This window comes from Macaca nemestrina, chromosome 12, assembly GCF_043159975.1.
Source record: "Macaca nemestrina isolate mMacNem1 chromosome 12, mMacNem.hap1, whole genome shotgun sequence".
NCBI lineage: Eukaryota > Metazoa > Chordata > Mammalia > Primates > Cercopithecidae > Macaca > Macaca nemestrina.
In genome coordinates this window covers 40,907,119-40,932,605 of record NC_092136.1, presented here as the reverse complement: position 1 = coordinate 40,932,605, position 25,487 = coordinate 40,907,119, and the positions used below count along the sequence as shown (strand labels likewise).

Here is a 25,487-nt window from a genome sequence, read left to right as displayed (position 1 = left end):
AAGAAAGAAATCCTACACAGTCACGAAATTTGCAGCAACCTGGATGCAGCTGGAGGCCTTATCCTAAACAAATTAATGCAGAAACAGAAAACCAAATACTGTATGTTCTCATTTATAAGTGGGAGCTAAATATTGGGTACTCACTGACGTAGAGACGGCAACAATAGAAACTAGAAACTACTAGAAGGCTGAAGGAGGGAGGGGGACAAGGTTTCAAAAACTAACTATTGGGTACTATGCTCAGTAGTTTCTTGATGGGCTCAATCACACCTCAAACTTTAGCATCATGCAATATACCCAGGTAACAAACCTGCACATATACCCCTGAATCTAAAATAAAAGTTGATAATATTTAAAAAAGAAAGAAATTCGATTTGTCTGATTTCTAATCCAGAAATCTTAATCTCTATTTTATAGAAAAATTTTTTATTTTCTTGGTATATCGTGCCATTTAAAACCTTAAATATAATTAATACAGTACAGTGCCCACAAAATATTTACAATTAATTTAAACAATTAGTTTAAAAAAGATATTAACTTTTCTTGAGTTAATTGTAATTTATTATAAATAGAACCTATTTTGAAACCTTAAGAATATGAGATATATACACTATTGGTATGAGACAGTTGATTTCAGGTTTTAAATAATGTTAAATACTACTACAGCAACTTTTATTTCTGATGATTTCCATTCTACTTTTATAGAGCATAGAAGCCCACCTCTGCACAATTGCAAAGGACAAAATTGTTGTTACTACTCAAATTGCTTATAGTTTCAACATTTGATTCTTTGCTCTACAAATACCTGTTCTATAAACCAATTTACTTGACTACTGATTTATGGTAAAAATAAAATAATTCTGTGATCATGATCATATGAATTGTAGTTCTTAATCCATGTCTGAAAATCAAGTGGCTCAGATAATACACTGATGAGGTATATTGAGTAGTAGTTAAGAGTCATTTAGAAATGAGTTGGTAATTTACACAGAATACAAAGATATATACATTAAAAACCTTAAAAAATTATCAAATCGTATATTATATCTATTCATGTCCAATACTAACTGACTACATATTTTATACTAGGCAGTAGTGTTTTAACTTGATAAAGACTGTCTTTATCCCAGAAACTGCTAAAAATATTTGCTGCAAAGTATATCTAAGCAAGAACTATGGTAATTGTACTATGTTCATGGAATTTACCTTAGTGGTCAGTGTCAAACAGGGATAAAATAAGTGTGAATGAATTAGTTAACAAATTTAGTAAAATGAATTGATTAAAGACTATTTAAAAATCCAGGTTTTTTATGATTCTTAAAAGGAGTACAGGGTAGCCTTGTTGTTATTTTCTGTGTAATAGGATTAAGATATCCCTAGTTCCCTGATGTTTAAAGATGTTACAATGTAATCCACAGATGTTTATGCACACATCTGCAAGTCTTTTTTAAATTCAGTTCTGGGAGACCAGTTAACTTACTGAAAAGGAACTTTAGATTTTATTACATTCTGGTGGTGTTTAAGGACAACAATGTTTAAATCCTTTCTAATTGTTTCAAAAGTTGTAGATCAGGCAATTAGAAGTAAAACAGCTGTGTATCAGTTGCCTACAATACTGAAAACATTCCTTTTCCTTCTCTGTTGCTGTCATGTCAAATAGGCTGAGAGTTTATCTGGGATAAAGGCACTCTATTTAATACAATGGGACAGTCCTTTAATTTGAGCACCTAGCATAGTGTCAACCTAAATCTTCTGCTGATTTAATTAGCAAAAGCTCCATGTTCATCACTTTGCAATTAAACTTTTGGAGTCTCACATTGAAAAAAGTATAATCCTTTCACAAAACAATAAAAAAATGAAAACGAGCTCAATAATAAAAGTAATTTGCATTTTTTTGCAAATGTGTTAAATAGTTGATGAATTATTCAATACTTAATGTTAATTCTGCAGACTTAATGAGCCTCTCTAATTTGACTTCCATACCTCATAATAAATTGTATTCCATGTTTATGAATTGAAAAGTGTTCATTAGCAAAAGGCATTCATCAATATACTATATGTCATTAATAAGGAAAGCTCTTTTTTAATTTAGCAGGAAATTTTGTTCTAGCATTATAAACAGAATTTCTTCCACTATAAAAAGAGTTTTATCTCTATTATTCATTTTACTGCCATATATATTACGAACCAAATATAAGAAAAAAAGTAATTATTTTGTTATAATGATTTGAGATTTTTTCCTAGATTGCATTTGTTGAACAATCTCATAGAATCCAGTTATACATATTTCTTTCTTAAAGCCCTGAGGCAGTTTTGGTCCACCTCAATCTTGTACAGCATAATCTAAAGTTCTAGCAAGTTAGATCCCTATCTATACAAAGCCTAGCACCATAATATTTCTTCAAAAGAAAGAAAGAATTTCTCAATCCTTGGATGTATACTCTTTCACTGGCCAAACGAGAAAAAACCAACCAACCAAAGTTCTACCCATTTATTATTGAATAAAATTCTGTCATAAAAGGAACAAACAACAACAAAACAAAAACAGTGATCCTAGTTTGTGCATTTCCAAAACTCTACATTTCATTTAAATGGCAACAGGTACACTAATCTAATGTCAAAGGGAATATGCAAGTATTTGCTGACCTGGTGCGGTGGCTCAGGTCTGTAATCCCAGCACTTTGGGAGGCCAAGGCCAGAGGATCACTTGAGGTCAGGAGTTTGAGATCAGGCTGTCCAACATGGTGAAACACCATCTCGATTAAAAATACAAAAATTAGCCTGGTGTGGTAGTACTCTCCTGTAATCCCAGGTACTCAGGAGGCTGAGGTGGAAGGATCACTTGAACCTGGGAAGTGGAGGCATCAATGAGCCGTGGACATGCCACTGCACTCCAGCCTGGGTGACAGAGTGAGACTCTGTCTAAAATGTAAATATAAATATGAGTATAAATATAAATGTGCTGACCTTCACTGAGGATTTATTATCTACTTGATTTTATTTATATGCTTAATGCACATTTCTTATTTAACTCTCACCACAAAGTAGAAATTCTGTGCTATCATATCATCTCATTAAGAGGAAGCAGAGGCTCAGAGAGTCGATTCACATTCCCGGATAGTCATCAAGTCATTGATGGAGCAAATATTTGAGCTTTGTTCAGTTTGACTCCAAGGCCCACGTTGGTCCTCCTAAGCACTGCTGCCCTCTCTAAACCATGCTGGACATGCTTCCTTCTGTGCTGCAGCCATGATACTATTTTGAATAATTTCATTTTGGGCGATACAAAATTTGTGCCCTTCTACCACCTAATGTTAGCGAAATGGTTCATAAAGCATAAGCAACTTCTGATTTCTTCTAACTACAATCATGTGAGAATTATGTGGTTGTCTAACATTATCTGGTTATAGTTTATTTGTATGTAATAAAAATATTCTTTTTGCAAGAATCTTTTCCAGATGTGTCTGAGACAGACAGTTCTCACATTTTTTTTAAAAGCAGGAGTGTGGCTTTCTGTAACCCCTAGCTGATTTTTTTAGCTGAGGGAGACATTTGAGAACTGAATAGAAATGCAAACCTATTAAAGCCACAGCACATAGGAGGATGTATGTTACACAGTTTACTGTAAAATTTAAACTTAAGATTTTCAAAACTGAATTAGACTAATCAAAATATCTTCTACTTTCTCAACTTTATGTTTTATGTAAAGTAAAAACAAAATAACTCTTAAGAATATATCTCAAGTTTTTTCATATAATAGGAGCTCAATAAATATTATTTCCTCCTGCCCTCATTTAAAACCTTATAAATGGTACCGAGCAGCAGTGTATACAGTTCAATTATGTTTTTTCTATGAAATGTGCAACTATCACTCATCACATAGGTCTAGAAGAAATGTGTGTCTGGTTCCAGCAGGGGTTTTTTTTGGCTACAGTGGTAATGCGTAATTTAAAAATTTTTTGAACATGTGTCTCATCTTGTATGAAGAGTTATAAGTATGAAAATCAGGCTAATTATGTCTTTTTAAATGAGAGAATAAAAAGGAATATACACAACTAGGGTAGATACTGCAAGTGGATTTACATTTGGGACAAGGGTCTAGAAGAGAGAATAGGACAAATTATATGCAGCAAACTATATGCAGCCATTTCTTAGCCTAGATATTAACAAGGTGCTTTCATGGATTGTTCTGTAGTAAACCCTTCGTTAACATTCAGCCCTTTTCTTGGTCTTTCATAGAGTTTTTGTAATGAATTATGTATAGTTTTTGTAATGATTTACATATAATCATTCTAACATATACATATATATACATACACATAATATCACATATCATTATATGTAATATACAAGAATATTATATGAATATATATATTCATATTATATATATTTATATTATGGCTATTTTAACTTATTTTAGCATTCAAACAAGCCAGCAAACAATGTGATTTCTTAGCCAGTTGCCAGGAACCTACGTACACTCTGTTCCTTTATTCTCTACTAGTCCAATGGACTCTGTTCTTTTTACACAGGGATGTGGATTCTGAAAAGAAGGTCAACTTTAAGAGACAGTGTAGCTTATTGGTTAAGAGCAGGGACATTGAGAGGTGGCTGGGTTGTGTGAGGAACCTCTCAGTAAGTAAATGCTATCACTTGTTGTCATAACATAACTTTTAATATTCCAAATAACCAGACTATTTGGCACCCCATGCCCAACACACCCAAACCCTAATTCTAAATCTTGTTTCCCTCCTAAGAGAAAGTAGACACTTTTCATCTTTTTCATATTCAGTCTTGTTTAGAAGAAAAATAAAGCAGATTGTAATTTTAAGTGAAGTAACCAGGGGAGGTCAAGGTATATCTTGTTTTTAAATTGTTTTTAATTTTGTTATTTTATTCTTTCATTAATTCAAACGCATATCTATATAGAGTGCCTATCATATTCTAGACATTAATGATTAAAGATGAGTTAGTGAAAAAACAAAAGTCCTGCCGTTGTTGCAGTGGCCTTATCAAGATACCAACCTCTGCACTTGTATGGACAGACCAAATGAAGCCTGCCAGCTTCTTTGTATCTGTTCTACCCCCACGCATAAACCTCACACCCTCTGTGGTCTTCTCTTCAACCCCACCTCCACTCCACCTCAATCACTTAGTAGTCTAAATTCTGGCATAACTTCTAATTATCCTCCAGTATTGGAGATGTTTGAGAGTTGTTCTTTTTACTTAATTACCAGTTCTTGTGCTGAAATTGTCAACCATTTATTTCTGTTCACCAAAGAAATAAACAGTTGGATACTTTCCATTCTGTAATTATATATCTGATCTGTTGCTTCTCAAAGTGGTTAAATATAGATAAATGACTTCATACCTCACGTTCAGAGAGCCCTCAGTAGAGTTTTGTTGCAGTAGTGGGTTTTTCCCAGGTGTTTAGGTCTCCGAAGATAAGTTACTAAATGAAATTATCTTTATATTGGTAATTTATTGTGCTCTGGTGTGTGTGTGAATGTGAGCTCCTTGATGACAAGGTTGGTGGTGACACTAGTATCCATGGCACCTACCCTCCAACCTGCAATTACAGAAAGGTGAAAATGGCTTTAAAACAAGTACAACTTTTAAGAAAAACTTAGAGAATTCAAAACTATGATTGAGAAGACTAAGAAAGTACATAAATACTTGATCCTAACTGGCCAGTAACTTCAAAACCACATTGAGAGTTCCAGATAGAAAAATAGCGACCACTAACAGAAAACTAAAATGAGCTAAGCACTTGGGTGCCTTCCACCTACATAACCTAACTTCATTCTTCTGAAAGCTCTTTGAAGTGGATGCTATCATTCCCTTTTATCAATAAGGAATTATTTTCTCACAGTCATGACCAGAAAGTAGTAGGGCCTGGGTGTGGAGGTTGATGACTCCTGCTTTCTGTGTTCAGTACCTACATGGAACACTTAGATGTTCTCTCTGGGTATCCTCAGTGCCAAAAAATTATGATGACAGAATAAACATAGGTAAATTTATGAAAAATGGAGAAAATATGTGACTCTTTCCCTGCCTTGTCTTCTATTCAGTGTTTATTTAACTGACTTACATGCTTTTAAACATAGTAAGAGGATCTCACTATTGTTTTTAATGAAAAAGTTCTCAAGCATACATCCAATGAAGCTGCACTTGGCTGGACTTGTCCAGCTGCCATCAGCCATAATTCAGAACTGAGACTTGCTTGTAAATCAATATCTGGTGTCAAGTCCGACGTGAATTTTATATCTTTTAGTTTTGTGAATCATCACTTTGTGTTTCAGTGCATTGCTTAAACCAAAACAAAATATTTTTCCAGCTTAGCTTTTTTTTTGTCTGCTCTCATGTTTGCACTTCATATGTTGTTTTACTTATCACACTCTGTTTTAAATCAATGATACATATTTTTCTACTTTAAAATTTAAAATGTTAAAAAACAAACCAACCCACAACGAGAACAACAACAATTTCTGTTCTTTTGTGTTCCCTGGGTCTGCTGAAGAAAAAACATTTCTTAAGAGACGGACTGATGAACATAGCAGTGACATACAAGTAAGGGGAGAACAAAACTCTGAATGAGCCGCTCTCAGAAAAATCTATGCCTATTTTATTCAAGGTTTTGTCTTACTCTTACAAGAAATTAAACCAATGTAATATTATTTTAGAATGATTATTCTAACACTGAATATTAGATAGTTAATGAAGATAAAAACTAGCCAAATTATAATTAGTCTTGTTTGGGGGCAGAGAAATGAACCACAGGGAATTTATAAATGCATTTTTTGTATTGACCTATATTTTACCATGTGTATTAAATTTTCCTTTCTTTTTTTTTTAAATATGCCCCCTAATCCAACAATATTAGCTCCAATCACTTTTCTTTCTTGATTACCATTTGTGGAGATGTAAAAGAAAGGCCAAACCACAGAGAATTAACGTGAGAAGGAGGCAAAGTTTTAAAGCAGTTCTCTGTACTTTAAATGGAATAACAAGTCAACAGAAGCTATGTTCCATCATAGTCTGTAGAAGCAAAGAATCTACATTTTTCCTATTCAATTTCAAACACAAAATTACATATCACATTACCCCATCTCTCTCACCTTTGCTATCTGCTCTTGAGGCCATTATGGTTCTCTTTTAGTTTTTCATTTTGTTGTGTTTTTTAGAGTTGCATTTTTTATTTTTAGAAAATTCACATACATGTTTGCTTTCTACTAAGACACCTGAAAAGTTTAATTTTCTAAATAAATTCTAAGGAAAATATATCTTTTTCTCAGAAATAACAAGACTCTTTTTCAGATGCATTCAGATCACCTCCCAATCAACTTATTATCTTAGTTTTTGTTACCTAAATTTCAAAAAGTCATGACCATTAAAAAGTCATACATTTTAATAAAATAAATCTTGATTTTCTCATGCTTAATAAAATACAAGTGACCTTATTTTGGATTATTAAGTTTAAGCACTCCATTTTGAATTAGATGGAAAACTGCAAATGGGACAAGCATGATGCCTTTGGTGTTAAAATTCAAATGCATGAAATTTACAGACAATAATAAACCCAATTCTGTATTATCTACATAGACTGAATTACAAAAATGTTTTTGGGGTCTGTGATTTTTATATTTCTTTTCTAGAATATTATTAATGCCAGAACAGATTCTTCATTATATAATAAAACTCATTATATTAACTTAAAGACAAATTATGTGTTAGGTTTGTACTATCAAAAGTTTCTACTCTTAGGTAGGTAGCTTAAATAGAAATAAGAACATAGTTTTATTAACTGTCCCAAATAATTTTTTAAAAAATTACTAGGGAGATTTTCCTCTGTTATAAGTCAAACAATTGTTATTATGACTACTTTCCTTGCAGAAAATTGGCTAAATAGGCAACACATATACAGTCTCATTCTTTAATTTGTACCTTGTAATCCAATTAGCATAAACATAGACATTTGTAGGATCTCTACTCAGGCTCAGATGTATTTGCTCATGGCCCTGTCATTGACAGTATATACAAAATATTTTCCTAGTGAAAGGACTCAGACAGTCTTGGAGAGAGATTCAGTGGGAGGTATTAATTTGGGATTGTACAAAGGAGAATCCAGTGATGATTTCACCCAAATATCTCAATTCAGAATTCCCTATCTGTAATTATTTTTATTATTTTTGCTTGGAACAACCACTCTTCCAAGGTGAGAGATGGGGAGGGATCAACGAGCCCAAGAGAGCATGAGCACAATGTCTGGATGGAAAATTTTCTTCTTAGGTTTCTGATTCTTAGAGAAAGTTTGTGATCAACCTATGCCATGGGCTTTTCCATCTATAAGTCCTATCACTGGTGGTGATAGTCTCCTTCAGTTTCATGAAGCCAAATGTGAGATACAACAATATGAAGGTTACTGGAAATTTTTTAGAATCGTTTTGAAAACTCAAGACATCTTGTAATGACTACATATTCAATAACTATTTTTTGAGTGCCTAGTCGTTGCCTAGCACTGGGATTAACATTTGAGATATAGAAACAACTATGGCACAATCTCTGCCTTTAAGAGTTTTTCAGTCTAGACAGTTTTTTTTTTTTAAGTAAATGAAAAATATGTGTTTAAGACAAACAGCTGTGGGGAGAGAGGAAAAAAAACAAGGCATATTGTACAGATGTGTCAGAGGGGGTGGGTTTCAAAATGTTCCATGGATGCTGGACATTATAGATTCATTTTATTTTCCTTTTAGAAAATGAGGAGAGATCATCCAGTAGAGATGATCACCCCTGACAACCCCTGTTAGTTCAAGGTCTGATATGTAGAGAAACACAGAAAACTTTAGTATGGTAAGATAGAGGAAACATTTTTATTTAATTTTTAACCAATTTATTATTTTGGTATTTTTAAATTATTTACATCTTTGTTTTTTCTTGTCTTTAATTATATTTTTATTCTAGTCACTTACTTTACCTTGAAGGAAGAAAAATCACCTTATTAGATGACTCAACATTTATCCCTTAGTTTTCTGAGTCATCCTTGACTCATAGATAATGCAGTTTACACAGAAGAGAAAGTCAGGCATTATAGAAGTAAATGAGAGCCTCCTGCTTGTCAGTGAATTATAAATATTGCCATGGGCAATGGCAGTTTCTCTGAAACTGAGATTGACCACAATGCACGGGCTGAGTGGTCATTTGTGTCTTCATTTTACTAGCCCTTTGAAAGTGTCAAGAGCAATGGATTTTTTTTTTTTTTTAACTTAAAAAATGATTGCAAAGAAATGTTGATAAAGGCAAAAGTATAGGTTTGGAAGAAAGAACCTGACTTCCTAGTCTGTCTCTAATGACCTTGGATAAAACATTTAAACCATCAGGGAAATATCTCAGCCTATTACCCATCTCTAAACTCCAAGCTTAGGCTCATTTAGAAACAAACAAAGAAATAATTTTTTTCAAAAAGAGATTATATTTTAAAATAATAGTAATACTAATATGAATAATAGCTTCTTTGTGTTGAGCATTTATGGGAGTCTAGGCCCTCCTTAATAACAATTTTACTTTTCTTATTGAAGTCTTACCATTCGGTGAGGGGGCTACTCTTACAGATGAAAAACTGAGGCCTAGAGAGATTAAGTAACTTTCCTAAAGTCTCAATCATTTAAAAAAATGAAGATCCTCGCTTCATATTCCATGTTATTCTTGCTTCGAAATGCATGTAATGACTGTTTCATAGCCACCTCGGGTCTCAGCTAAGGTTCAAGTAGCAAGCAACTCTGCTTCTCTTCTTGCTGGTGGGGTATTTCCAGGCTAACCTGGATGTCAATGATCAGTTTGGCAATGTATCTATCTCATTCTGCTCTCCCACTGGGTGTGAACGAATGTATACCCCCAGCAATTTCAGAGCTCACAATGTCATAGCTATTGGACAATCCCACTGACTGCTTTCTGGGAGTGTTCTCTAGCTTTCTAATCATCTCTAGATCTCTAATTCATCACCAAAGACACCTGCATTTTCTGTTCCTGTCTTTGAGATCTCAGTCGCCCCACGTCTTCTGCTTCCTCCACTGACCTATCACAAAATACCTCCTCTGTGTGGTTTCCCTAGTTACCTTGTTCCTACCTCACAAAGTGGCTGTGAGAATAAGTGAGATGATGTGTACAAAGTGCTTTAGAAATTTAACACCCTTAATTTCCTCCTCACTGAAAGAGGTTTGAACTAGATATTCTTTAAAGTTCCTGTGGCTCCATGACTTCATTATCTTTGATTTATTAACTTGCAATTTAAGTGCAAAGTATTTCTGATATCAGACTTCTAATATCTTAGATTGTTGCTAAGGCAGATTCTAGCAGGCATTGTATAAACTGAAGGGAGCACAGAATACACTCAAAGGAATTCAAAAGACTCTAACTTACTCTCAAACTGGTGCTTAGGTTACAATTTTTTAAGGAATTCTTTTAATTTTCTTCAAACCATGTTTGGTAGATACATAATTATAGGTTAGCATTAAAGAAGTCAGGCCACTGCTTGAAATTATATATAACAGAGAAATTCTCTCTTCTCATTCTGACCTTGACCTGTTGCCTCATTTCTTTTTCTTCAATTTGGCTTATAATTGGATGTTGAACAAAGACCTTTTCAGCTCATCTGATCCCAAACGGAACATTTTCAATTCCAACACACTGAATCTTAGGCAGGAAGTGACAGCAACTATGTTCACAACTGAAGTAATTGGGGTTTGAAAAAAAAAGTTGAATGCTTTATCCCAAAGTTTAATATTACAGTTATGGTTTCAATATATGGACTATTTTTCATGTAATGTATGTGCATTTAAAATTATTCTATTTTCTCTTTTGATTCACAAGTATAAAAACTTAACGCTTCTGGTATGTGTACTTGGTATTCAACCTTTCTTCAAGACATGTCAATGTTTTATATAATATTATTACAGTAGAATCATTTCCTCACACCTTTGAATCAATACTTAAAGGTGCATAACTGTCACAGTTTCTGATTGTGACTTGTCATTCTTAATATGAAAATATAAATTATGCTTATACAAACATTTGTATTTCTCCACCAAGTATAGTGTTTTGAAATTATTTATTTACTTTTTAAATGTATACATTGCAGTTGTACATATTTATGGAGTACAGTTTGATGTCTTTGTACATATCTGTGTTGTATAATTAATCTGGGTAGTTAGTTTATCTATCACCTGATGCATTTATCAATTCTCTGCAGTGAGAACATTCAAAAGCCTCTCTGCTAGCAATTTTGTTGCATATCCTCAATTAGAAATGGGATTGCTCATTTTTATTAGTGGTTTTAATTGAACTTTATAACAATGATACTATTATCACTTTTAGAGATACAGATAAAGTATGAAGACTAATAATTTTTTACTAATCTGTAAAGATTTGTCCTCTTTCACTTTATAAAATGCTGCTTAAAAGATATCCATGGTGTTAAAAAATTAAGTGTGTTGCCTTAATACTAAATGTAGGTATCATTAAGGCAGCACTTCAAAAAGACAGCAAATCCAGAATAGGAAGTACATTAATCATTTCCACGCCTTCTAAAATCAATCTCAGGAAATATGTGGTTTTTTTTTCCCCCATGAATATCTTGTCACTACCTTCCCTTGTTTTCATCATGGATTGCACATGTAGAGTTTTGTAGTAACAACCCTCCTTTGATTTATGTACAGATATGACATGTAAGAAATATTAAACGTCACTGTTTTCTGAAAACGGATACTATTTGCCCTAGCAAATAGATTTACAAGATCCTGGCCTAGCAAGGTGGCTCACACCTGTACTCTCAGTGCTTTGGAGGCTGAGACGGGAGATCACTTGACCCCAGGAGGCTGAGGTTACAGTGAGCTACAATTGCGCCACTGCCCTACAGTGTGGGTGACAGCGCAAGCCCCAATGCCTTAAAAAATAGTGAGAATTAAATGTTTTTAAAACACAAAAACAATATCCTTTGTTCTTCATAATTGTCAGTGTTGCAATATTTTCATGTGGAAACATCCAAGTGGGTAAAAAAACAAGTTCATTAGGAAGATCACACACCAGTTGAAGGGCAGAGCCATGCCCTTGGGTGGGAGATCACTTGAGCCCAGGAGGTTGAGGTTACAGTGAGACCCTAGTCCACCCAACACCAAAGGTCAAGCTCTCCTCATATCCCACCACTGATGCCTTTTGGAAGTCAAGGATTGTGTATTGATAGTTTTGGATAACAGTGGATTCAATTATCTTCTACTTCTCTAACTTCTGAAGTTATTTTATCATAGTTATAATTGCTTTTTCTCTGCATTCCTTTGGGCAGACAAATACAAGTATCTTATGGTAGCAGAAAGCTGCAGTGAGAATGGCCTTCAGAGTCAACTTTGCTCAAAGTCTGACTTTGCCTGTTAATTTACTTCTTGAAGCAGAATAAATGTGAAATCTTTTAAAACCTAGAGCCTGGCCACAGTTTCAGATCAATTTTACGACCTTGAGCAAGTCATGTAACCTAGCAGAATTACTGTTTTGCCATCTGAAAAATTGTGATAATAATAGATAACATCTGAACACCATTCTGTGAAGTTGAATGCAGTCACCTCCATAAGGCAGGCTGTGCTCTGGGAAAGAGAGTTATGGCATTCAATAAAATGAAAAGTAATAATAACTTCTTAAAATAGGCATTTCCAAGATATTCACTACAAATATTTGGAGCAATTATTGTCCACGGTATATTGTCCTTTAATTAAAAACAAACGTCTGCCAGGTTTTATTATAGTTCATCTCAGCCAAGGATGACTTTCCTATAATAGATCTATTATATTTTGTGCAGATTAACAAAGAGCCATTGGGGAAAATGAACTGTACGGTGAGGGTGTTGGCAGGAAATGGAAAAACCCACCAGGGCACATTCTGTGTGTGGGTGCTTTTCAGATGACAGCACTTTTCACTGTGAGTTGTACTGGTTTTACTCTAAGCAAATACTAGCTACCTTAATTGGAATGTTGTTCCAGGATCTTTAGATTTCTCTGCCTGACAACTGGCATTCCTAATATGCCATGCTATAATTTTCTTCGTGTTTCATTCAATTAGATCTACTCTTTTCATGAATCTTGGTAATTAGAATTTGAGGAACATTCCACATTTGATTTGAATTTTTGATTTTTTCAGCAACCTGGTAGCAGGGGTACTGTCAGAATTAAAGTGTTTTTAATACTTTATGCAATTGTTTATTTAAAAGACGGATTGTTTATCTAAAAGACAGATTGTTTTTGCAATTGTTTATTTAAAAATGATATGAGCAAAATCAGCATGTGGCATGCTGACTAATGGAAGTTGCCTGTTACATGACATTTTTCTCGTTACATTTTCCTTAGTTCTCATAGTCTCAATATGGTTGTTTACTTTACGAATGACCTAATATATAACTAGAAGACTTTCCCCAGCCTTATTTATTTTCCCTGAATAGTCTTCTGAATGCTGAACCCTAACAGGAGATCCATTATACAGCACAGCCTGTGTGATCCTACTGATGTAATAGGTGTGTGTTGGAGAAAAGGGGAAAAAAAAAAAAAAAAACTTGTCTGAATGTCTGGGTATCACTCTCTTGATTGAAATAGAACACAACTGAAATGACATAAATTTATTGGCAGTGAAGGTATTACCTAATGTCAGGAGAGATACTAAAATATTTTATTTAAAAGTCAGAGCCATATAATTACAGGGATAGGCAATAAAAACTAAAATTACAAAGAAAAAAGGCCAGTCTTTAAGTAGAATGCTCTGTAACTGTAAGAACAGAATCCATTACAGACATCTATTGGTGATACACATAAGTTAAATAATAACTATTCCTTAATGTCTCCCTGAAGGGATACAAAATGGTTTAGTTTATTCCTCAAATAAACTTCCACTTTTATCCTGTAAGACTTAAACACTGTTGAATACGCAACTGCTTTAATAGGCTAGTTTTCTTAGTTTCAAAATGTAATGGAAAAGATAGAATAGATATGGAATTGTCTTTGGGACGGCAGGCCTGTGCAGAGTTCTAAAGGATAGCTCACACTCAGCAAGTGTCAGGGAGAGATGGTGGCGATGCTCTGCCAGTAAGACTCTGCTTCTCTCTTGGTTCCCATCCACACTATACACTGCTGTTAGAGTAACCTTTCTAAAACTGGCCTGCCTCCCAATTGCTTTCTAAATAAGGGCATTCAAGGTCTTTCGTTGTATGATTCTCAAATTAATTTACAGACTTATTTTGCAGCACCTTTATTCCTACCATATTCTTATTTATTTCGACACCTCAATTCTTTCTTTCCCCGTACACTATACCTGCAATATTTTACATTCTTTGTCTGTTCTCATTTTCCACACATTAGGCCTTTAGGAGAGTATGACTCCTCTCAAAAGCTTAGACAGTCCATTTTTGGCCCATAAGTAAAAATCAACATTTTCTCTGTTCCAAACTCCCTAACACTGTATTTCTGTCTTTAATACAGAATTTTATTACTCGCTATCTTATATGGTAAATGTCTTACATTATAAATGTAAACTTCGATCACTAATTTTTGTCATTGTGTGTCATTATTCCTGTTGTCTTTAGCTGAGTGACAAACTTCCCCAACAATAATTTATTATTAATATTACTCTTGATGATTAAATTGCATAGTACTTCCCTAAGGCCTTTCACAGGATTTCTATCAGACGTCCACTGAAGGCTGTTCAAGAGAGCCCGAGCTCACTCACATAGCTGTCAGTTGGCTGAGAACTCAGCTAAGCCTCGTGTCCAGAGTACTACAATTGGCTTTTCCTTTAGGGTGACCGATTTGTCTTGGCTTGCCCAGGACATCTCAAATTTAGCCCTCAAAATCACATGTCCTGGCAACCCTCATAGTTTGGGACACAATTTGCTGGTTAGTCACCCAATGCAGCTTAGGCTTCCCACAGCTTAGAGTTTAAGTTCCTTAGAACAGTACCTACAGTGAGGATGTTCCAAGAGGCTCTTACAGAAGCTCCAGGGCTTTTTATTACCTAAATTTAGACATGACATGGCATCTCTTCTGCTGCGTGTTATTAGGCAAACAAATTCCTAAGGCCAGCTTCAACTCAAGAGGAGAACTACAGTCCACCTTGAGGGAGTGGCAAGGTCACATTTCGGAGAGTAATTGGAATGAGAAATATTGTTGCGGCCACCTTTGGAAGACACATCCTGCCAAACCATGTATTACATAATCTTCCAGAGGGCAGGATTTAATTAACATTGCATTGCTGTGGTATATACCTGCCAGAGTACCTTGCACTTAGTAAACACTGGATAAGTGCTAAAAAATAAAGACAACAAAAATATATTTACCCTAAATGCACTATCATTTCTTACTTGGATTAAAAAAATATATATTTTGCTTGATTTGTGAAGGCTTACTGCCTAATTTACATGGTTGAAAGTGAAAAATTTGAATCAAGACAGAAAGAAAGTCAAAGGGAAAATAGCCCAGAGAAAATCCATGTTTGTTGTTCCAAGATCCGTGCTGAGCATTCAGGAATCTGTTAATGACTTCAGATCTTGGGCAGTGTTTTTATAGAATAATAGGTAGTGTTTGGAAGGGCAGTAACTAATAGCGCTCTTAAGAAACTCAGGCAGTAAACTATCTATGCATCTACAGCTATAGGAATCAATAAAAATTAGACTAACAGGGAGCCACCATTTTTGTTTTAGAATTTTGTTTCACTCTTTTGATGCCCTGCGAAAAAGCATACTCTCAAGTTATTCAGGGATCCATACTTTGATGACCCAGTAAGACATGTCATTCCTGTAGATAAACGGCTTTCCTCTGCCTTACTCAACATACATTGGATGTTATTTTTCCAAATGAACTGAAATAAATCCAAGGCCAAATTCTATAAACAAAATATTACTTAGTTGTCAATGATTCACAATTATATCATGTGTTTATGTCTCCTAAGTAAATACTCATACTGAAACGTTGACCTTGATATTTTTTTAACATAGAAAATTGGCATTCAATATAGCGATTTCTTGCTCTGTCGCCTAGGCTGGAGTGCAGTGGTGTGATCTCAGCTCACTGCAACCTCTGCCTCCCTGGTTCAAGCAATTTGCCTGCCTCAGCCTCCTGAGTAGCTGAGGTTACAGGCATGCACCACTGTGCCCAGCTAATTTTTTTGTATTTTTAGTAGAGACGGGATTTCACCATATTGGTCAGGCTGGTCTCGAACTTCTGACCTTGTGATCCGCACACCTCGGCTTTCCAAAGTGCTGGGATTACAGGCATGAGCCACCATGCCCGTTGGCTACTCTTACAGATCCTTAGAAGATATTTTTCAGGCCTGAGAATTGCTGTGCTTCTCAAATTCTTACATAGAGGCAATTTTAATCTTTGTCAATATATAAGTCCAACTATATTCGATTCTGAAAAAAAAAAAAAAGTGGAGGTCACAGTTTGCAAGCAGCTCTGATGGTTTTTATTACATGGGCCAAAGCACAGAAGTTCAGCTCTGTTGAGTATCGACATAACGTATATTTTACAGATCCAGATGCCCTCTAATTGCTTTAAAATGTCAGGTGTTCCAAGCAGGAGCAAAGGAGCACAGGCACTGGGGAACTAATTGGTATTGGGACATGAAGCTTTTCTAGGTTAGCGGTTTACATTAGTCTCAGGTCAGTAGTAACTCAAATTCATTCTCTTCAGGGGCGAAGTGCTTTATGAGAAATCAGGACTGGATGCAGTCCAGGTTCTGCTGGATGGTATGTGCACATCAAAACCAAAGTGCAACTGTCAACTTTTTTACCTTAGAGGTTATTCATCATTGAGATATTTAACTTCAGTGTTCAAATACCGCATTTTAGGAAATGAGTTTATGCCTCACAATAGCCAGTTACAAAAGCAAAATCGTGGCTATTTATAAACAAATGAAGCTAGGATCAGAACATTCCAGAGACCTCTGTAGAGATGATGCAGGACTGTAAAACAGTCATTGAAGAGATGGCAAGTGAGACTGACACTGAAATTTAAGCCAGTCAATATTTATTGCTTTTGCTTTCAAGAAGTTTACAGTCAACATAGGACAAGGCTCTGCTCCTGGGGCACCCTGGCTCCAGACGGAGATATGAAGTCAATTTGATAAGTTTGATTGTTAAGAATGTTGAGAAATGTTTAGTAACGTGTTTATCTCAGTTTATCTAAGACAGCAAGCTCCATGTGCATATGGAAGTGTTACTCATACCTCCTCCTCTACATGCCAAAGTGACTCAGCTTTATCCATTTCATGGAGAAGTTTTAGGCTACAGTAGTAGAACCTTATGGGATACTGGGAAATATCTCCCTTTTATCCATTGCAGCTTCAAATGTTACAACAGACAGGAATACAATCTCAAGGCACCAGTTTTATATTTCTCAAAGTGTCAATTCAGTAACCTCCCACCTGTCTTGCACGTTACTTTAACTCTCTATGTCAAACAATATAGTACTTTTAAAACTATTTCCTAGGTTTCTACAAATAAAGAAAGAATAAGCTGTAAAATCAGCATTCAAGTTTTGTGGGTAAATTAAGAAAAGATTAATGCTGCGGAAGAATAGGTAAAATTCATAGTGTTTCATTTGAACTAAACCTAATGAGAGATTTGTAGGACTTTTATGCAATAATAAGATCGAAGGAGGGTATTTCCAGTTTAGGGAACAGCAGCGCTGTAATCAACGATAATAGAATATAGTGAATATATAGGCAAATATACTGTTTATTACTGAGACCGAGTGGTTTATTAGCAAGTTAATGGAGTTTGGTTAAAGTAGACAGGTGCCTTATAGCAGAGTGCCTAAAATGACATCTAGACATTTAGTCAGGAATCCATAAAGACAGTGGCTGTAAGCAATAGGTTCTAAATCTGTGTTAATCAAAAACAGAATTTTTTGGTAGGATTTTAGTGCCTCAGAGAGTCTAACAAAACTACAGTTCTTGGCTCAGGAATCATCAAGGAGCAGGTGAGCTCCAAGGAGTGGAATGTAGGAACCAAAACTATATACAGTTATAGGAATGGTCTGCTATTGATTGCTACAATATGCTGCAAAAATTTAAGGTATACCTTTTCGGAGTAAGTGGAACTCCAGCAATTTTTTAATCTGTTTTTCAGCTAAAATGTCAAAATATGAAGAGGTTATGTCCAGTTGGTCTATGTGATCATGCTATGCTGTGATTAAGGAGAAATGAGACCATGGTTTATAGCTTGTTTCAGGGATGAAGTGGTAATTTCAATAAAAGAGTGTCATTATTATGAGTGCTATGAGAAAGATAAAATGGTTAGAGTCAAAAACAACACTTGTGCATTACCAAAGAGTCATTAAGGGCAGACATAAAGTGAGGTGTAAAAATATTAAATAGGTAGACTATATGTATAAGCATGTGTATAGATATATGCATAAGTCTATCTTTTTAAAATTTTAGTTATTAGCATTTGTCTTAACCGTTTATACAGTAAATTGTTCATATGTGCATTTGACTTTATGATTCAATGCATACAGGAATCTCCTGCACAGTGATACATACACTCTATTGCTATATAGTAACTCTTCCCTCAAAGTAGTTCCATATGGGATAAAACACATCTTAATTTGCTCTAATCCAAACTCTCAGTCAGCATACAGCCTATATTTTCAAAGGTTCAGTGTTGCCCAAAGTATGTTGGGTGCTGTGGTTTTAAAGATTGTTGAGTGCAGATAAGTTATACATGCAAATATGATTAGATTTTTGAAAAGAATAAGACATGATATGCTTCCAAAAGAGAATAATTACCTTTTGTGACAAAAATTAGCTAAACATCAGATTCTAGATAAATGATAAGATTGCCCTTGTAGTTCATGGTTAGATCCTATGATAAATAAAGCAATAAAAGTGCATTTTTCTTGCAGTGTTACTTAAGTGTTAAACTCCTGCATCTGTCTCCCATCGGCCTTATATGGTACCACATTAGAAATCAGTTTGCAGTGTAAGGAGTTATACTCACTTATTCTTTAGTCACATAAGAGATACTTATCACCAGCCACCATGGCTCACTCCTGTAATCCTAGCAATTTTGGAGGCCAAGGCGGGTGAAACACTTGAGGTCAGGAGTTCAAGACCAGCCTTGCCAACATGGTGAAAGCCAGTCTCTACTAAAAATACAAAAATTAGTCAGGTGTGGTGGCAGGCGCCTGTAATCCCAGCTGCTTGAGAGGCTGGGGCAGGAGAATCACTTGAACCCAGGAGGCAGAGGTTGCAGTGAGCAGAGATTACGCCATTGCACTCCAGCCTGGGTGACAGAGTAAGAGTCCATCTCAAAAAAAAAAAAAAAAAGAGAGAGAGAGAGAGATACTTATCAAGCACCTACTTTGTGCCCTGTAGATAACAAAATTGTTGGATTGTGCCCTGTAGATGACAGAATTGTTGGACCATCCCCTGAGAATGAGAAAAGGAAAATGAGAGTTATTTCCCCCAAGAAGTGAGAGACAATTACATAAATAAGACTCATTAGTAAAATATAAGCAATTGAAATGTTTTTTGTACAAGCTTCTGTACAATAAAAGAAAAGCTTCTGTACAATATAAAGAAAAATAAGAGCCTTATTTTGTCAGAAACCTTTATCTGTCGAAACTCCCTAAATGTAGGAGAGTTTTCTAAAAGTAGGGGAAGAAAAGGCAGAAGATGTAATAGATGGCTTCTATAGAAGCTGCTGCATGAATTAGATTTTTAAGCAAAATTAGATGGATAAAAAATATAAGTACATCAGCAGGTTAGGTGTAAGTGAAGATGAGGAGGGACTATGTGCAGATATCTGTATCTCACTGTGTTCAGAAAAAAACAAAAATGATACTTTCATTTGGTCCCTGAAAACAAGCTAATCATATCCAGAGAAAAGAGATATTATTAATAAAGACTCCAAGGCATATTATTATGCCATCTTCAAAAATAGAGGCTTGCAATAGTCAGGAATCAGTTTAGTTTAGTGTCTATCTAAAGCAAATCTTTATGGCAGATGGAAAGGCTGCAGCTGTTGACAGCACAATGGGACGTCTTTGCTTCCAGAAAAACAATTCCAAAGATAGGCTTGTTGCCAACACTACAAGCATGCTGACACCAGAAAGTCAGGGACAAATGAGAGGTTGGTGTAATAATTATGGAGAAATCTCTGCGTCTTTTCAAATGGCCAAATGTTGTTGTTTTTGTTGTTGTTTTCATTCTCTGAACCATTCAGTACATGTGGGAACTTTCTTCTAAGTCAGTAATCTAGGTAGATAACAGAGGGCAAAATTTCCTTGGTGCTGTACTAATTGGATTATGTACTGTATGCTTAACTGTTAAATGCTGAACCTCCGTAGGAGCTAGAAAATGTTTTCTTCATCAACAAAGTGATGAAGACATGAAGATAGTCATGTTTTAGGTCTTGAGGCACTTGGGTTTAAGAAAATATATTAACAAAGAGATTCTAAACAGAAACTACTTTTCTAGAGTCAAACCAGGAAGATGATTTGTTATAAATGTTATAGATTCTCAAGTGTGAAATGTATCATCATCCCAGTTCTGACTCAATTTGTGAGTGAATTCCCACCATACCATCACTGCCCTGAGATCATCTGACCATCATTCTTGAGAGTTTACTCTTCACTCATGCTCAAGTAGAATTCCTTCATATTTGGGCCAATTCAATTGTCAGAAAATTCTTTCTTTATTTGCAACTGACAACCCTTGTATGTATCCTCTGCATCCCCACCTATTTCCTAGTCATTGTTCTACCACATTATCTTCCTCAATTCAAGTCTAGCAATCATAGATAATCAATCACACCTGTCCAAACTAAGCAACTAATGATCAATTGACCTTATTCACGTCTGTAGTATTTTTGTTGTCATTTTGTTTATTGTCTTTTCTTTCTCCTCAGTTCTCATATATCACAGGTTTTTGTTTTGTTTTGTTTTGTTTTGTTTTTTTGCTGTGTTGCCTTTAAAATACAGAAACATCTTAGAGTCTCATCGAATAGCTGAGATATACCGAGATATTCGTCAATAATATTCTTACTATTTTGGTGAAACTAGTAAATTTGAAAAGTACATTTAAAAACAAGATTGTCTTCATTCATACGGCTTGTGTAACACTGAATTTTTCACGACTCAAAGTTCTTTGCATCTCATTTTCACACATAAGCATGGGTTACATTTTGTTGGTGGGGAACACATTTCAGTGCGCTCTTCTTTGTTTTCAAGTAAACTCATATTATTAAAAACAGCAGCTATAAAATGTTCCTTGTAAAGATATGTTGAATTCCTCACACCTGGTACCTGTGACTGTGACCTTACTTGAAAACAGTGTCTTCATGTAAATTAAGATGGGTCCTACTGAAGTAAAGTGGGCTCTTAATCCAATGACTGGTGTCTTTATTAAATGAGAGGATATATAATGCAGATTAGATCACACACACCACACACACAATGGGGTAACATCATGTGAAGTCACAGATACACACAAGGAAGAAAGCCCTGTTGCAGCCTAGGCAGAGATCAGGATTATGCAGCTGCAAGAAGAGAAACACCAAGGAATGCTGGCCACCACCACAAGTTAGGAGAGAGCTTGATTTCAGACTTCCAGCCTCCAGAACTTTGAGAGAATAAATTTCTGTTGTTTTAAGTCACCTAGTCTGTGGTACTTTATTATGGAGCAATAGGAAACTAACAGAGGGGCAAGGAAATTTACAGGTTAAAAAAGTTTCGCTGCCGTTTCTGGTTATTTTTCCAAAGAGAGGAAAGCTTGGGACTCAGAGACTACCCTAGTTCAAATTCTAGTAATTTCACTTGGAAGATTTGTACTTTTCAGCAAATTATCAAACTCTAACTAAAACTTAGCTCACTTCTGTTCGTAAAGATCATGGTTGCTTCCTAGCATTTTTAGTATTAAGTAAGATTATGTGTCTTAAAGGCCTAGTGCTTTAGCTAGGCCTAAGGAAAGTTAGTATAAATGTAAGCACAGGAGCAAAGAGAAGGATGTGCTCATGATATGCATTTGCATTACCTATTGTACCTGTTTAAAAATAAGGTAGACACTCTAGACTCAGTGAAAAAAAAATCCAAAAAGTGAAATTACTGTGGTTATACAATGTCACTGGAAGGATTTTCACCTTGGTGTTACTCATATGAATATGTTACCTGAAATGGCAAAAGAGACTTCACAAATGTAATTAAGAGTTCTAATCAGTTCAGTTTAAAAGAAAGAGATTATTTAGATGACCTGATTGAACCCAATCTAACCAAATAAACCTTTTTCTTAGGTGAAAAGCAGAGCTTTTCCTCAGGTGAAGACATAAAGGGAAGTCAGAAAGACTTAAAGTATGAGAAAAAGTGAATTTGTCATTGCTGACTTGAAAATGAAGAGGTACAAATATCAAAGACGTAGAGACCTCTGTCCTACAATCTTGAGACATCAAATTCTACCCACAAATGGAATGAATTTGGAAATAGGTCCTTCTCATACTACTCTTATTCATTTCTTATTGTTCATATTTTGAGACCCCATACAGAAATGTCAGCTGTGTGGTACTCAATTTCCAATCTATAGAATTGTAGATAACAAACGTATGTTATTTTAAGCCACTAAATTGGTGAAGTTAATAATTTTGTTAGGCAGAAGTAGAAAACTAATGCATATAACTATGTAAAGATAGAATAAAGATGATAGTTCCGATTCTCTTTATCTTTTTACTTTACCAGCTTTCTTAATTGATTAAATCCACACTTTGAGTTGATTTAAACAAATATATTTCTAATGAATTTGAATATGAAAAGTCATATATTATTTTATCAGGTAGCCTATCCAAATTAATTTGAATTTTATCTGCCCAATATATTTTATGGAAACACTATTTAAAATTTTAAATTGTTTCAGTGCCGAATATAAGCAAAAATTAAATAAATTCCATTTACTGCTGACATTTATCAGTAACCAAGATGCAACACCTCAGAATCTCTTAGAATTTCTCTGAATTAACCAAGTATATTAATTCTCGACCATGACAGCAATACAAGACTGTTTAGATGTAGTTTCTCACAAATAAACAGGTATATATATATACACACACATGCTGTATACATATGTGTATATATGTATGTATGTGTGTGTATATGTATATATATGTGTGTATATATGTGTGTATATGTGTGTGTATATACATATACATATATACATATCTCTACAAATATGGGGAAAAGAAATAAATGCACTATGGGCACATGTGATTTTTAATAAAGTTAAAATTGGACCTAATCTGAATAAATTAAAATGCTAAATGAGCATTTTCCTATTAGAAGATTTAGACTCAGAATTTTGAAAGGGGATTTTTGTCTCACAGGTGCTTTATTTCAGATATCATGTGTTGAATTTTGAGAGTGACAATTTCATTCCCCTAACCTAGAATCAAGTAAAATATATAAGCAGAAAATGCAAATATCAACTTATTTCTATTATTATTAGATTATTATTGAAAATGCCAAACTGTAAAGCACCTTGGATGTATGGGTACAATCAGGTTCTTTTTTGTTTCCTCTGTTGTCATGGTTGCTCACTGATACGGCTTCCCCTTTGATAACTTTTTTCTTTATTCCTGCAGGGAAGAAGTAAAGTGAGATTAAGGGAAGGTGGAAGTCTATTCCTGTTATTTCACAAAGAATGAAAGTTACTATTGTATGGCAGAATAACTATCTAGGGTGGAACATATAAATGTATTTATATTAAAATCTTTAACATTGGCAGAATATCTAAGTTTCATAATGTATACGTTACTGTGATTTCCAAATTTTTAAAGTGAAATGTAGTTATTATCTATTTTTGTATAGGTTCTCTATGGCTATGGCACATTCAGGTCCCAACAGTCTATAAAAAGCAGTATATTTGGTTTCAAATGATATGAGAGGTAGCTTCTTTTAGGAAAAAACAAGGTTTTGAGAATTAATGTGAAACCCCAAGATGAGGATGAAGCGGAGAGGCTATCAAGCTTTCATGAGGTAAGATTTTCCATCCTGCCATTGCATCTGAATCCACAATGTATTATTTCAAAACTTATTTCTGAATGACCCAAAAAGACTCAGCTTGACTCATTTTTTGAAGAGAAGACAATTTTCTAGGAGAAGGTTTAATTCATTAAGTTCCATGTCAAAGAAATATTTATCTAAGCCTTCCAGATGTTAATGCTCTTTTGAAATATTTGAATATCATCCAAGTGAGAACCAGAAATTTGACACAGAAATGACAACAGTAAATTCAGGAGAAATTTTATGTTTCTGAAAATACAGAACACCGTTTTTCTCATAACCATACTTTTCCAAAGAAATATTTTATAAAATGTAGAGATATAGAAGGGAAAAATTCAAATATCTAGATACATATAACTATACAATCCTGTATGTATATTTGCATTGTTGTTCTTAGCTTAATAAAATAAATGTGTGATCTAATTTACAAAATACTTTATTAGCAGAACATGTGGATAAGTATTGCCTAAGTAAAGAATTTATGTTCTTGTCCACCTTACATGTTTTTTACAAAACCTTCTTGTGAGGCAGTAAAAGAAAAAATAATAGGGGAATACAGGGTTTATAATCACGTAAAACTCATATACTGTTATTGTCATTTATTTTTATTATTGTGATATTATCCACATTACTATATTATATAGCCTCTTCAGGCCTGAGTTTTAAAAATTTTAGAGTAAGATTCAAAAGATATTATCTACAGCACATTCAATTGTGGGCATAAATTAGATCTGTATTTGCAAAATTCTGTGTAAATTACAATGCAATAATTGAATGTTAGTTTAGCTTTCCCTCCAGTTTAGGATCAAATAAAATTAGAACTATCACTCAGGCTACCCCCAGCATACAATATTCTGTGTTATTTTGCATTTTCTACCATATCTTAACAGTGTAGTCTGCTTTTTTACTAAAATGTAAGTAGAAAGCATAAATTATTTGATTCATATTTTTGTCCTTCATCGCCCACCGCATATTATCCTGCAAGCACATTACTATGTGATGGATAAATTTGTTCATTCAACAGATATTTCTTGAAGATATAATATGATCCAAGTTGTGATATGTGCTAATAATACAAGGTTAAGCAATGCAGAAGTCATTCTTTCTACTCCTGAGTTGAGAGCTTCAAGATATAATGAGACAAAAATAAATTAATGATAATATTAAAACATCTTTTAGCTTTCTCTCATAGTATGCAATTTTTTCTTCTATGGAAATATAAAATATGAATTACCTGTTATTCTATTGAGAAGGTAAAGACACTAGAAAAAAACAAAACAAAACAAAACAAAAACGGTGGCCTAGAGTGAAAGCATAGGGGACAACAGTATGATCTCTGACACTGACCGCCTGGATTTCAGTTTTAGCTCTGTCATTTACCGTTTGTTTGACTTTGTCTGGTGTATTTAACTTTAC

At 34.5% G+C, this 25,487-nt stretch overlaps 1 protein-coding gene and 1 long non-coding RNA gene across 4 annotated transcripts in view; one reads left to right on the top strand and one right to left on the bottom strand.

Annotated features, from left to right (window-relative positions):
- The window catches only part of LOC139357489 (uncharacterized), a 30,472-nt gene extending 20,398 nt beyond the window's left edge, over positions 1 to 10,074 (bottom strand). Inside the window, exons 1-2 of the long non-coding RNA XR_011610754.1 lie at positions 10,009 to 10,074; positions 5,372 to 5,569 (exon numbers count right to left, since the gene is read on the bottom strand). This is a non-coding gene — a long non-coding RNA (uncharacterized lncRNA). The remainder of the gene's footprint in view (positions 1 to 5,371; positions 5,570 to 10,008) is intronic.
- Positions 1 to 25,487, top strand: part of LOC105499099 (leucine zipper protein 2) — a 588,465-nt gene that overhangs the window by 87,026 nt on the left and 475,952 nt on the right. The gene's annotated exons all lie outside the window — the stretch shown is intronic.